The sequence below is a fragment of the Cupressus sempervirens genome, chromosome 1 (genome assembly GCF_028749045.1).
Source record: "Cupressus sempervirens isolate cs-2001-9-10 chromosome 1, ASM2874904v1, whole genome shotgun sequence".
NCBI lineage: Eukaryota > Viridiplantae > Streptophyta > Pinopsida > Cupressales > Cupressaceae > Cupressus > Cupressus sempervirens.
The window spans coordinates 147,742,625-147,753,343 of record NC_143118.1 but is presented as its reverse complement, the minus strand read 5'-3'; positions in this window follow the sequence as shown (position 1 = coordinate 147,753,343).

The following is a 10,719-nucleotide window of genomic DNA, read 5'->3' as shown; positions in this document are numbered from 1 at the left end:
GTTTGATGATGCTTCTAATTTGGAGCACATCCCTCGCATAACCATTTGGATCAAACATGGGCCTTACCACTTCATACTCCTCCAGTCTCTATTTGTTCTCGAATGCTTTGAGTATGTTCTTTGCATCAGATTTGGATTCACAACTATAAGCTCCAACTTGTATGGGGAATTCATACCCCTTCTTTCTCAAACTGCTACTCAACACATTTACTTGAATTCCTTGCCTGACGACCTCGATGAGCACAATTATATCATTCAGATGTCTAGGCAATTTCAGGGGAAAACTATCAAATGCTACAATACACAAATAAGAGAAAGATGAGAATTGAGTAAAATAACAGCCAAACTGGTTGATGACTACCATTTCTTCTAGGCTAAATCTCCACTCTAGGCACCCTTGGAGTTCCCTACAGATTCTCATAGTAAATGCATCATTACCTCGGATATACTCCACATAGCTATTCTATAACTACAAACATGGATAAAACTCATAACATTTTACATTTTCAAGAAAATTCTCTATTCTGGGGAATCCTAGCCACAATTTTAGGGAAGCCAACATATATACCAAGAAAGATGACATATAAAATGAATTGTAAAACTTAGTTGCACTGAGAGCCCTGGAAAGATGTTCACTAACTTCATATGTCTAGTCAACATACTATGTGTCTACGCAAATAATTTGCACCATAAAGAAGTATTGTTCTATAAAATTGAATGCTTCTACCTCACCTTTTAGTCGATGCAAGAGGACCAAAATATCCTCAATTTTGGGCTTTAGATCTTTGCCAGATAGGGTCTTAGGGACCTTACTCTTTTCCCCTTTGGGCTTTTGGAACCATGAATTCATGATCTCCTTCTGCCACACCATCTTCTTCAGGGAGAATTCAAACATGGATCCTCTGATTGTTAGCTTAGAGAACTCCTCTCATTTTAGAATTTGCAAACAATTCACCATCACTTGCCTATCAATTGAAATCAATACCATTTGATCAGGCAATAGGATATCCTTGGTGTTTGGGTTGTAATGATTGATACATTCCACAATTAGCTCTGGAGCTTGTATAATGATAGGAAACCCAATTACTTCTACTAGTCCACTTCCTCAGAGCTTCTCCTTTATAGGGTGAGTCAGCTTAGTTCTCAGCCTTCTCTAAAAATCTCACATATTGAAGAAATGTAGTGAAGTATCAGAGATACTTTGCCATTTTGACTTGATTCCACCCAACCCATCAAAACTAGAGAATCTTGATGCCATTTTTCCTGATATAGAATGATAGAAATTCAAAAATTGCGATAATGTAAGAAAACAAACCCTAAACTTTGAATTTTGTTGAAAGCACTATTCAATATAACAGTATAATAGTAAAATGGTGATTTGAAATTCTGTTATGTTCTTCTTTATATAAAAACCCTTGATCTGCCCATTAAATTCCATAATTTGTGCCACACGAGTGACTTTGAGGATAAATCTATTGGGTTAGTAAATGTAAGAGTTCCAATGTATTTCTCCTTGTCATTTCACTTTTCCATTGGTCCAATGGTAACACTCCTTTATTATTGACTTACCTTTCCATTTTCACCTAGTTTTAGAAAAGCAAGAACGAAGTACTACCTGAAGAAAAATCCTCTTGACTAGATTTTTGTCAAAATATCCTTGTAAGTTTCACTAATTTTCTTCCATTTTTGTCCCAAACACATCCTATGATCTATTCAAACACTTACCATGCTTTCAGTAGCAATTTTTCATTAGATACGAAATATTGGTCTCGAGGGTAGAAAGCCTACACTAGAGAAGGTGATTTCCATTTTTTGCCTTAAGCACTTTACTATAAGCCTTCAAAAAACATAAAGAAGGCTTTGCAAGTGAAAATTGGGGCCCACTAGTAACTTTACCCTCCTATTTAGTCCTTTTCAAAAAACTTACTTCTTGGTTTAAAACCCGCCAAAGGAGAAGCTATTTCTGAGTTTTTTGCTGATGCTTATTTTGATCATCTTGGTGAATTTTGAGTGATTCCCATTATGAAAACATGATAATATCTAAATGATTCATCCATAATATGGTTTTCCTTTCCTTTTTTTGACCTACAAATGACATTTATAGATCCTTGGGAAGTTTCACCTTCAGGGTGTGAAAACCCGCTATGGAGAAGAAGAAACCTTATTTTTCGCCGGTGCAACTTTCTCTACACTCAGATAAAAAAAAATTGCAAGTAAATTCATCTGATGTAGAATTCATTCAAGAATCACCATCAAGTAAGGATCTAGACTACCTATATGACTCATGACAATAAGGAATACCCACCCAGCTATATAATGCGAGAAAAGACAAAAGATGGAAACCTGATGGAGAAACTTAACACTTTGAGGAAGGAAGAAACAACTAACTTGACCAGTCCATACACAATATGAGTGAAATCCTCCACTTTGCAAAATTGGACTATGGTAAAAGTGGGGCAATAGGTCTATACCCTATAATTCATGTGTGAGAAAGTTTACAGGAGAATGCTAGAAAAATTTAGAAGGGCTATAAAGACTTAGAGGAAGAGAAACATTGAAGAATCTAGTTAGTTAGAATAGAGTATTAACACTTTGAGTAGAGACATATTAGATCAAACAAGAATTAGATCAGATTAAGTAGAAAAAGGATCTAGAATTGGAAATTAAAGATTGTAAGTCATCAGGTCAACACATTCTAATGCTCTCTAGCCATTGTATTAGGAATGAAAATCCTATGGAGATAGGTTTGTTTAACAACCATGTTGTAAACTTTTAACAAGGTGATAAATCATTTAATAGGGTAACATTCCAAGTGAGTCTTTGTAAATCCTTTAGACGGGTCACTTTTAATAGGGTGTAAAGCCTTTAATAGAGCTGACCTTTCACAAGGCAGACCATTGGAAGTTGTCAAACTTTGTAACCTTAAATAGTTACATATTGCTATAGTGATAATTTGTAAGTGTCATCCCCAACCCAATTTTACCTTCTCATTTTGGAGGGTTTCTGGGTGGCCAAATCTTGTGTTAACTATTTGCATGCATGTATTTATTTTTCATGTTAAGTAGATATTTTAGATGCATGTGAATGATCTTAGCTAAAAATTTTAAAGGATAAAGTTAGATATTTTTGATTCATGCCCCCCACCCCCCACCCCCCCTAGAAGTAAATCTTTGCACCTATAATTTCAATAGGTAGATCATGTTTTAGGATCAAACATTGTAACCTTAATTTGATACACTTTATTATCGTAGTAGTGAAGATTTTCAAGTGTCATTCTGACCCCAATTTTACCTTCTCATTGGAGGGTTTTGGGGTAATCATATATTGTGTCATGAATGTGTGAATGCTCACTTACATGATTTAGATGCATATGTGTTACATGGTATTTCAGTTAACTTATTGAATATGTAAGATGGATGTATGGTGAATATTTTATTGATGAAAGTTTAAAGCATTGATTCATTGCCCCCCCCCCCCCCCCCCCCCCCCTCACCAGAAGTTTACTTTTCTTATATTAATTCCAACAATCCATACATGTATCAACACCATGGGGTGTATGAATCTATTTGAAGAAGTGTGATAATCAAATTGAATGAACAAAACTATCAAATATCAAAGCTAAGCCCTGCTAACACTACATCTTTGATTAGTCAAAATTAATTTAGGAGATTGATTTTCCAAACTAGTACATTTGTGTTATTAATATTTTTTTCCAAGGAAGAGGAAATAATGGTATATAATTCTCATACCACCATGTCCATCAGAAAAAATCAACAAAGGTCAATCAATTTTTTTTTGACAAAATATCAAAATGTGTTTGAGTTACTAGTAGGAGTATCCTCATACTACCAAGTTAGACATTCTATTGTTTTGATTCTAGGGACACCATTACCTAACAATCCAACATATAGGAGATCTATTTTAGAAAATAATGAGATCAAAAGGAAAAATATAAGAACTAATTTAGAAGGGGCATATTTTCCCAAGTGCATCTCCTTGTGGCAGCCCAATCATATTTGCAAAGAAAAATGAAGGAATGTGGAAACTTTGTACTAACTATAGAACATTGAATAAGATCATCACAAAAAATAGATATCAAATCCCTCTGATAGATGATTTTTTGTACTAGCTTATGGGGGAAAAATTCTTCACTAAAATTATTTTCAAATCCGGATACCATGAAGTGCCAATTGATCCAATAGATGTCTGGAAGACCAAATTTAAATATAAAAAAGGATTATTTGAATGGTTGATAATACCTTTTGGTCTCAAAAATTCTCTAGCTACATTTATGAGGATAATGAAAGATCTACTTAGGCCATTCACTAGTTCTTTTGTAGTGGTGTGTCTAAATGACATTCTAATTTTTAGAAACACTTGGGAAGAACATCTACAAAATGTGAAAAAAGTATTTTCTTCCTTGCAAGACCATGGACTCCATGATAACAAGTAATAATTCTCTTTTTTTATGCAAAGTATTAAATATTTTTTCTATATTATTGATAGTGAGGGTGTTCATGTTGATCCTGAAAAGATACAATTAATAAAAAGTTGGCCTTCTCCAAGGAATCTTACTAAGTTACATATCTTCTATGGGTTGGATAATTTCTATCACAGATTTGTGGTAGTATTTTCACATTTTTCTTGGCCTATAAATTAGTCACTACAAGGAGGAAAGCAAGAAAAATTCAAATGGTTAGGTGCTCATCAACAAGAATTTGAGGAGTTCAAATAGAGGTTATGTTCTATACTAGTTTTATCTCTTCCAAATTTAAAACAATCATTTGAAATACAAATTGATGCATTAGAATATGAACTAGGAGTAGTCCTAATGCAACATGGACATCTAATTTCATACTATAGTGAAACATTCTCTAATGCAATACATAGGTATCCCACCTATGATAAGGAATTGTATATCATTGTTGAAGCTTGCAAACAATGGAAGCATTAGATTTTAGGAAAGGAAACTAGTATCTATATAGATCACAAACCCCTTCAATTTTGGCAAATACAAGGAAAATTACAAAATGATAAACATCAAAAGTGGTCAACACATCTTCAACAATTTCATCTCAACATTCACCATAAAAAGGGAAGTGCCAATAATGTATCAGATTGCTTGAGCAACCCCTAATTGTAGGAGTAAGTATGGTGTTAGAATTGTGTAGCCATGAAATAGAAAATTGGACTCACTTGTATCAACATGATAATGAAATTTTTGATGTATATACTCAGCTTGTAGAAGGTAAACATGTGAATGATTTTGATTTGCAAGATGGAATGATTTGCCACATTGGCCAAACCTATGAACCTAAGGTAGAACACAAGAATTTAATATGGGAAGTTCACTACAACAAGGTTGTAGGTCATTTTGGAATATGTAAAACTACTACTATAATTCAAATATATTTTTAGTGGCCAAAAATGAAAAATTATGTGATTGCATACATTTAAACATGTATACCATGTGCCACTGCAAATTTAGTAAATCATAAGTATTTTTTATATCTACCACTTCCCATTCCAAGTAAGCCTTGGTATTCAATTTCTATGGATTTCATGTCTGGCCTTCCTACCACTAGAGACATACATGATTCTATATATGTTTCTATAGATAGATTTTTAAAAATGGCAATCTTGGTAGCTTATAGCAAGGCAATTTCTATAGAAGACACTACAAAGCTCTTCTTTGAGCATGTTTGGGTTCATTTTGGGCTACCAAGAAAAAAATATTTTAGATAGGGATAGTTAGTTTCTAAGTAGATTTTGGTCTTTGTTATGGGAAATGATGGACACAAAACTAACAAAGTCTATTGTATTCCATCCTCAAATAGATGGTCAAACTGAGGTTGTTAATCACATGATCATTCAAATATTGTGTGTGTATCATTCAAAACATCCTTGCACATGGGATGAAAGTCTTCCCTATGTACAACATAGCTACAACAAGGCAATTCGTAGTTCAACTTGTCATAGCCCCTTTGAAGTTTTTCATGGATATCAACCATTGGCACAAATAAATATTTCTATCCCAGCTATGCAACCTCATTTGACCCCATGCTTGGATAAAGCAAAAGAAAAAAGAATTAAGTTCATTGATAAAATTCACCATTTGCAACAATAGGTTAATGATATCTTGGAGCATACCACTAAGAATTGTAAATAGAGGCATGATGAGCATCAAACTCCTCATAATTTTAATATTAGGGATATGGTATGTTTATATTTTAGAAGGTGAGATTGTAAGGACCTCACAAAAACCTTTGTCCCCTTTGTTATGGTCCATATAGGATTATGAAATAAGTTGGTGAAAATGCATTGGAATTTAATTTGCCACCATTCCTAGGTATTCACCAGTTCTCAATGTTGAATTTTTAAAGCTTTATTTTCCTTCCATTCTTGAACATTACAAGTGTTGGTGAGGACATCAACCATATAGAATTAAACCTATGAGTGGAAAACCCACTTCAAACTGATCAAGTTGTGGAGAATTCTATGAAGAACTTGAAGAACCAAACAATTTACTTCTATCGTGTGGTGAAAGGTCAATTTTCTCATCATGGAAGTGGCTTACACATGAAAAAATTTAGATTCATTTTCTACATGTACTGTAGAGTGTGGATATGTTGGGACCCATTACCTCTCAAGGGGAGAGAAATGATCAAAACATGGTCTATGATGATCTAGAGGAGGTTGACAAAAGAAAAAAATGGGAAAATACACAAATCTATTTTCCTAGAATTTTATATACTTTAGTATTTTGCATTTTTGGAAGCCTTCAGAGCATTTCTGGGCCATGAAAGCTCCTCAAAGTCATTTATCTTGAAATTTGGAGATAGATAATTTGATTACCTTGACAAAAGTGTAAGTGGAGTACATTTTCTAACTATATACTAAAATTTATTAACTTCTACAAGTAGACATAAAATTTAGAATAGTTTTTAAATAGTTTTCATAGTTTTAATATTTTATTATGTAATAAACATTATGTGAACTATTTATTTCTTTTACAAGGGATTTTGGTGGCACTTTATATTATTCAAAAATTGTATACAATTGACTTTTGTATAAAATGAAATACTTTTGGCTTGCATAATCTATTGTACTAAAATTGTTCTATTCACATTAGAATTAACAATACAACATGTATCACACTAGGTATTGTAATCCAAAATCATAATTCGGATTAACTATGTTCATCACATTGTGTATTTGGTCACTTAATGTAGTAGTGAGATTATAGAATATCAAATTTCCTTGGGGTGATTCTCTAACTTCCATTAGTTTTTGCTTCTTAGACTTAGAGGCCATGCTCTAGTTTGTGATTATCTTTGTGACAATGTTGAAACTAGTCCCCTACAACTCTCTAGAAATATTGGTCTCCTCAAATGAGATAGATTTATTTTTTCTTATGATCTAATCTAGGATAGAAAATGAGCTTATCTCCCATCCAAGCAAGAGTAGCATTCAACTTCTCTTTATCATCTCTCTAGCTTCATCTACAATGATAATTTCATTGTTTGGGTCATATTCTTGTAATATTTGCACTAGCTCTGCAACCTTCTCCTCTTAATTAATATGTTGGCTATAATTTTAGAGACTATTCATTTTGATTAATCTTAAAAAGAAAAGATTTGAAATCATTAGAATTAATGAACTCATCATCCTTCATAAAATCTTGATTGTGTATGATTCTATCATCTATCATCTATCATCCTTGCTTCAAGCTCAAGATTATTAGGGATTCATTCATTATCAATGGCCTATTTTTTAAAGATAATTGTTCCTAATATCATAAAAATATTTTCTTCATCTTGGCATAATATATAGGGCCTTCTCTCTTTCCTTCTCTTGTATTTCAATTAATTTCTACCTTTTATTCTTGCACCTTGAGCCCAGGAAGAACTTTCAAGTTGATCTTCTTCTTCAGTAATTGTAATCACAATATCCTACTTAGGGACATAAAGCTCTATTCTTTTTTATTTCAGGGGGTACTTGAGACTACATCTCTTCATCATTATTGAGATGCTTATTAAATGTATCTAAATATCTCTCCTCATGATAGAAGCCTTTAAAGAGTGATCTATTGTTTCCATCTCCTCTTCAATTTTCATTATTTTCTTCTATTTTGGGGTCCTATCTCTACATATCTTAGTGTCCCAACAAAGCTTAATACTAACAAAATTATACTTTCTCATATGTCTTAGGCATGCTTGACAAGATCATTAGGATCATAGGTCCTAGTATGAGTTGAAGATAATAGAAATCATCTCATTAATTTATCTAACTCCTTTGCACCATCTTTGCCTATGGTAAGATCTCCAATTCTAACATTTCTACAACTAAAAGATCCTCTTCTATTGTAGGTCGCAATTATTCCTAGTTCATTATGTTGGAGATATAAGGTAGGAAAGGTTACTAAGAGGGGAAAGGTAAATAAAAAATTGACAAAACTTTATCTTGCTTCCCCAATTAATCCTTCATATAACATTCTGATCTAATTGCATGGTTGGAAGAATGAAAGAAATAAAACATTCATAACAATTTGGTGCAAGATATGGTGACACATAAAGCTTCCAATCAAAAACTAAAACTATGGTGGGGATGATACCCACAAGATTTAGTACTATAGTATAGAGTTAATCTATTAAGGCTTACAATTGACCACTTCTAGTGACATGCTCTTTTAGGAGTAATAAGGACTATGAGGTCCACCTTTTTAAAGGATTTACAAACATAAAATGAATTATGCACTTGGTTAAGAGATTTAGAAAATATTGTTAAGTCTACCCTATTAAAGGATTTGACATATACACTTATTAGGATGAACCAATGGTTGATCTCTTATCTAAAAATTTGATTTGCTCATTGAGGTTCCTTGTGTTGTAATGATCACCTAACTATGATAGACAAATCTATATTGTCCCTTATACTACTTGTATCCTTTTTTAATTCACACTTCTTCTCATTATGCACTCTTCATATTCATACCTGGATATGATACAATACATTACATACATACCAATCCAAATTATAACATATTAGAGTCAACTACAATACCAATTTCATCATAATTCACAAAGTCAACCCATCTGTTGTAGCTTAGGTTCTAAAGAAAAACTCAATGATGTTTCGATACATGAAAATTTTGTCAAATCTCAAAAATCTTTGGCACTCAATTGAAATTGAAGCTCATTCCATACTAATCACTTCCAAGTAGCTTGAACTCAGTCAACATTATATGACTTGGTGAACAATGGGAAACTTAGTAGCTACTAAATCACTTAGTTGACACTACATGACATGGTCAAAACTAGATTCACATTGTTAACATAGTGAGCTCGGTAGATATAATATATCTAGGTTAATATACCATAGCTTAGTTAAACTATGATCTTCTTCAATTCTATTGACTAGCTTGGTAGCCTCTACTATGCTCAATTTCCATTGTACATTGTTCATGAAGCTTGGTAAATACTACATAGCTCAGTAAATACTACAAAATAACTTAGGTGCTTGGTAGACAATGGAATCAATTAGTCAACACTACAAGTTAAATGATAAGCTTGGTAGCGACTGTAGAGTTTAGTAGCAATATAACCAATTGACTAAGTGTTGAGTAACTGATAGATAAATTGAACTTAATGTCAAAAATTTCCACATTTGGTATTAGTGACAAAAACTCTTATTAAAACAAAAATATGATCATTCAAAACTATAAGTTAAAACTTCCTTTTCCATTATTTAGTGTCTTCAACTCAACTTTTATTTCCATTTTTTGTGGGTTAGTAACATACTCTATTTTCCAAATTTTTCAAAATTGCTTTTGTAAAGGTATTTTCTACTCATACTACTATACTATTCCCCCATACATATACCTCTCCTATATACATACAAATGGAGTATAGTATATTTCTCCTCATTTAAATATAAAACATATTCATTTCTCCCCATTTTTGACATAAATGCCAAATGTGTATAATATCTATAATTCAATACCAAAATGTTATAAGAATTTTGAATGTACCTTCAGAATAAGTAACCTTGTCTTGTCCTAATTCTCCACTAATACCTTACTTGCATACATTATAATTAAAAATTCTACTAATAATTTCATGATGTGATTAGTTATGGAGAATTTGTTATCATGTATGAGTGTCTTTTCATGTGTAATGTGTTTCTACAATGCATCCATGTTTGGAGGAATCATGCCCTGAATTTCCACAACAATGGCCCAAATTTTGGCTTCTTACTTGAATAATTTTACATGTAGATTGATCAAATATTTGATCATTGAATAATGTGTAGAACTATAACTTGGGTCAAGTGACAGTTGGTGTGCAGTTTCCTTCATATCTTCATCTATCTTGGATAGTTTATCCTTAATCTCCTTTATGAAGATAGATGTGTCACTCAATTTGACAAATAATGAAACAACATTATTAACAAAGGTTTCCATTGAACCAAGAATAGTATTTACCTCTCCTTGATATATTTCAATTCTCTATACAACTTGTTCCAACACCCTATTCCCAAATTTTCTTTCAGCTCTTTGTAGTAGTTCATCTTGTCCATTCAAGTATTCATTGTAATTGTGAATAATTTCTTCTAACTAGTCTAGAATGGGTTGTTTTCCATCAACCTCAATACTTAGAGCATCAATAAATATAATTTTTATGAGAACTAGATTTTCTTCTTCTTTTCTTCTCTAATTTT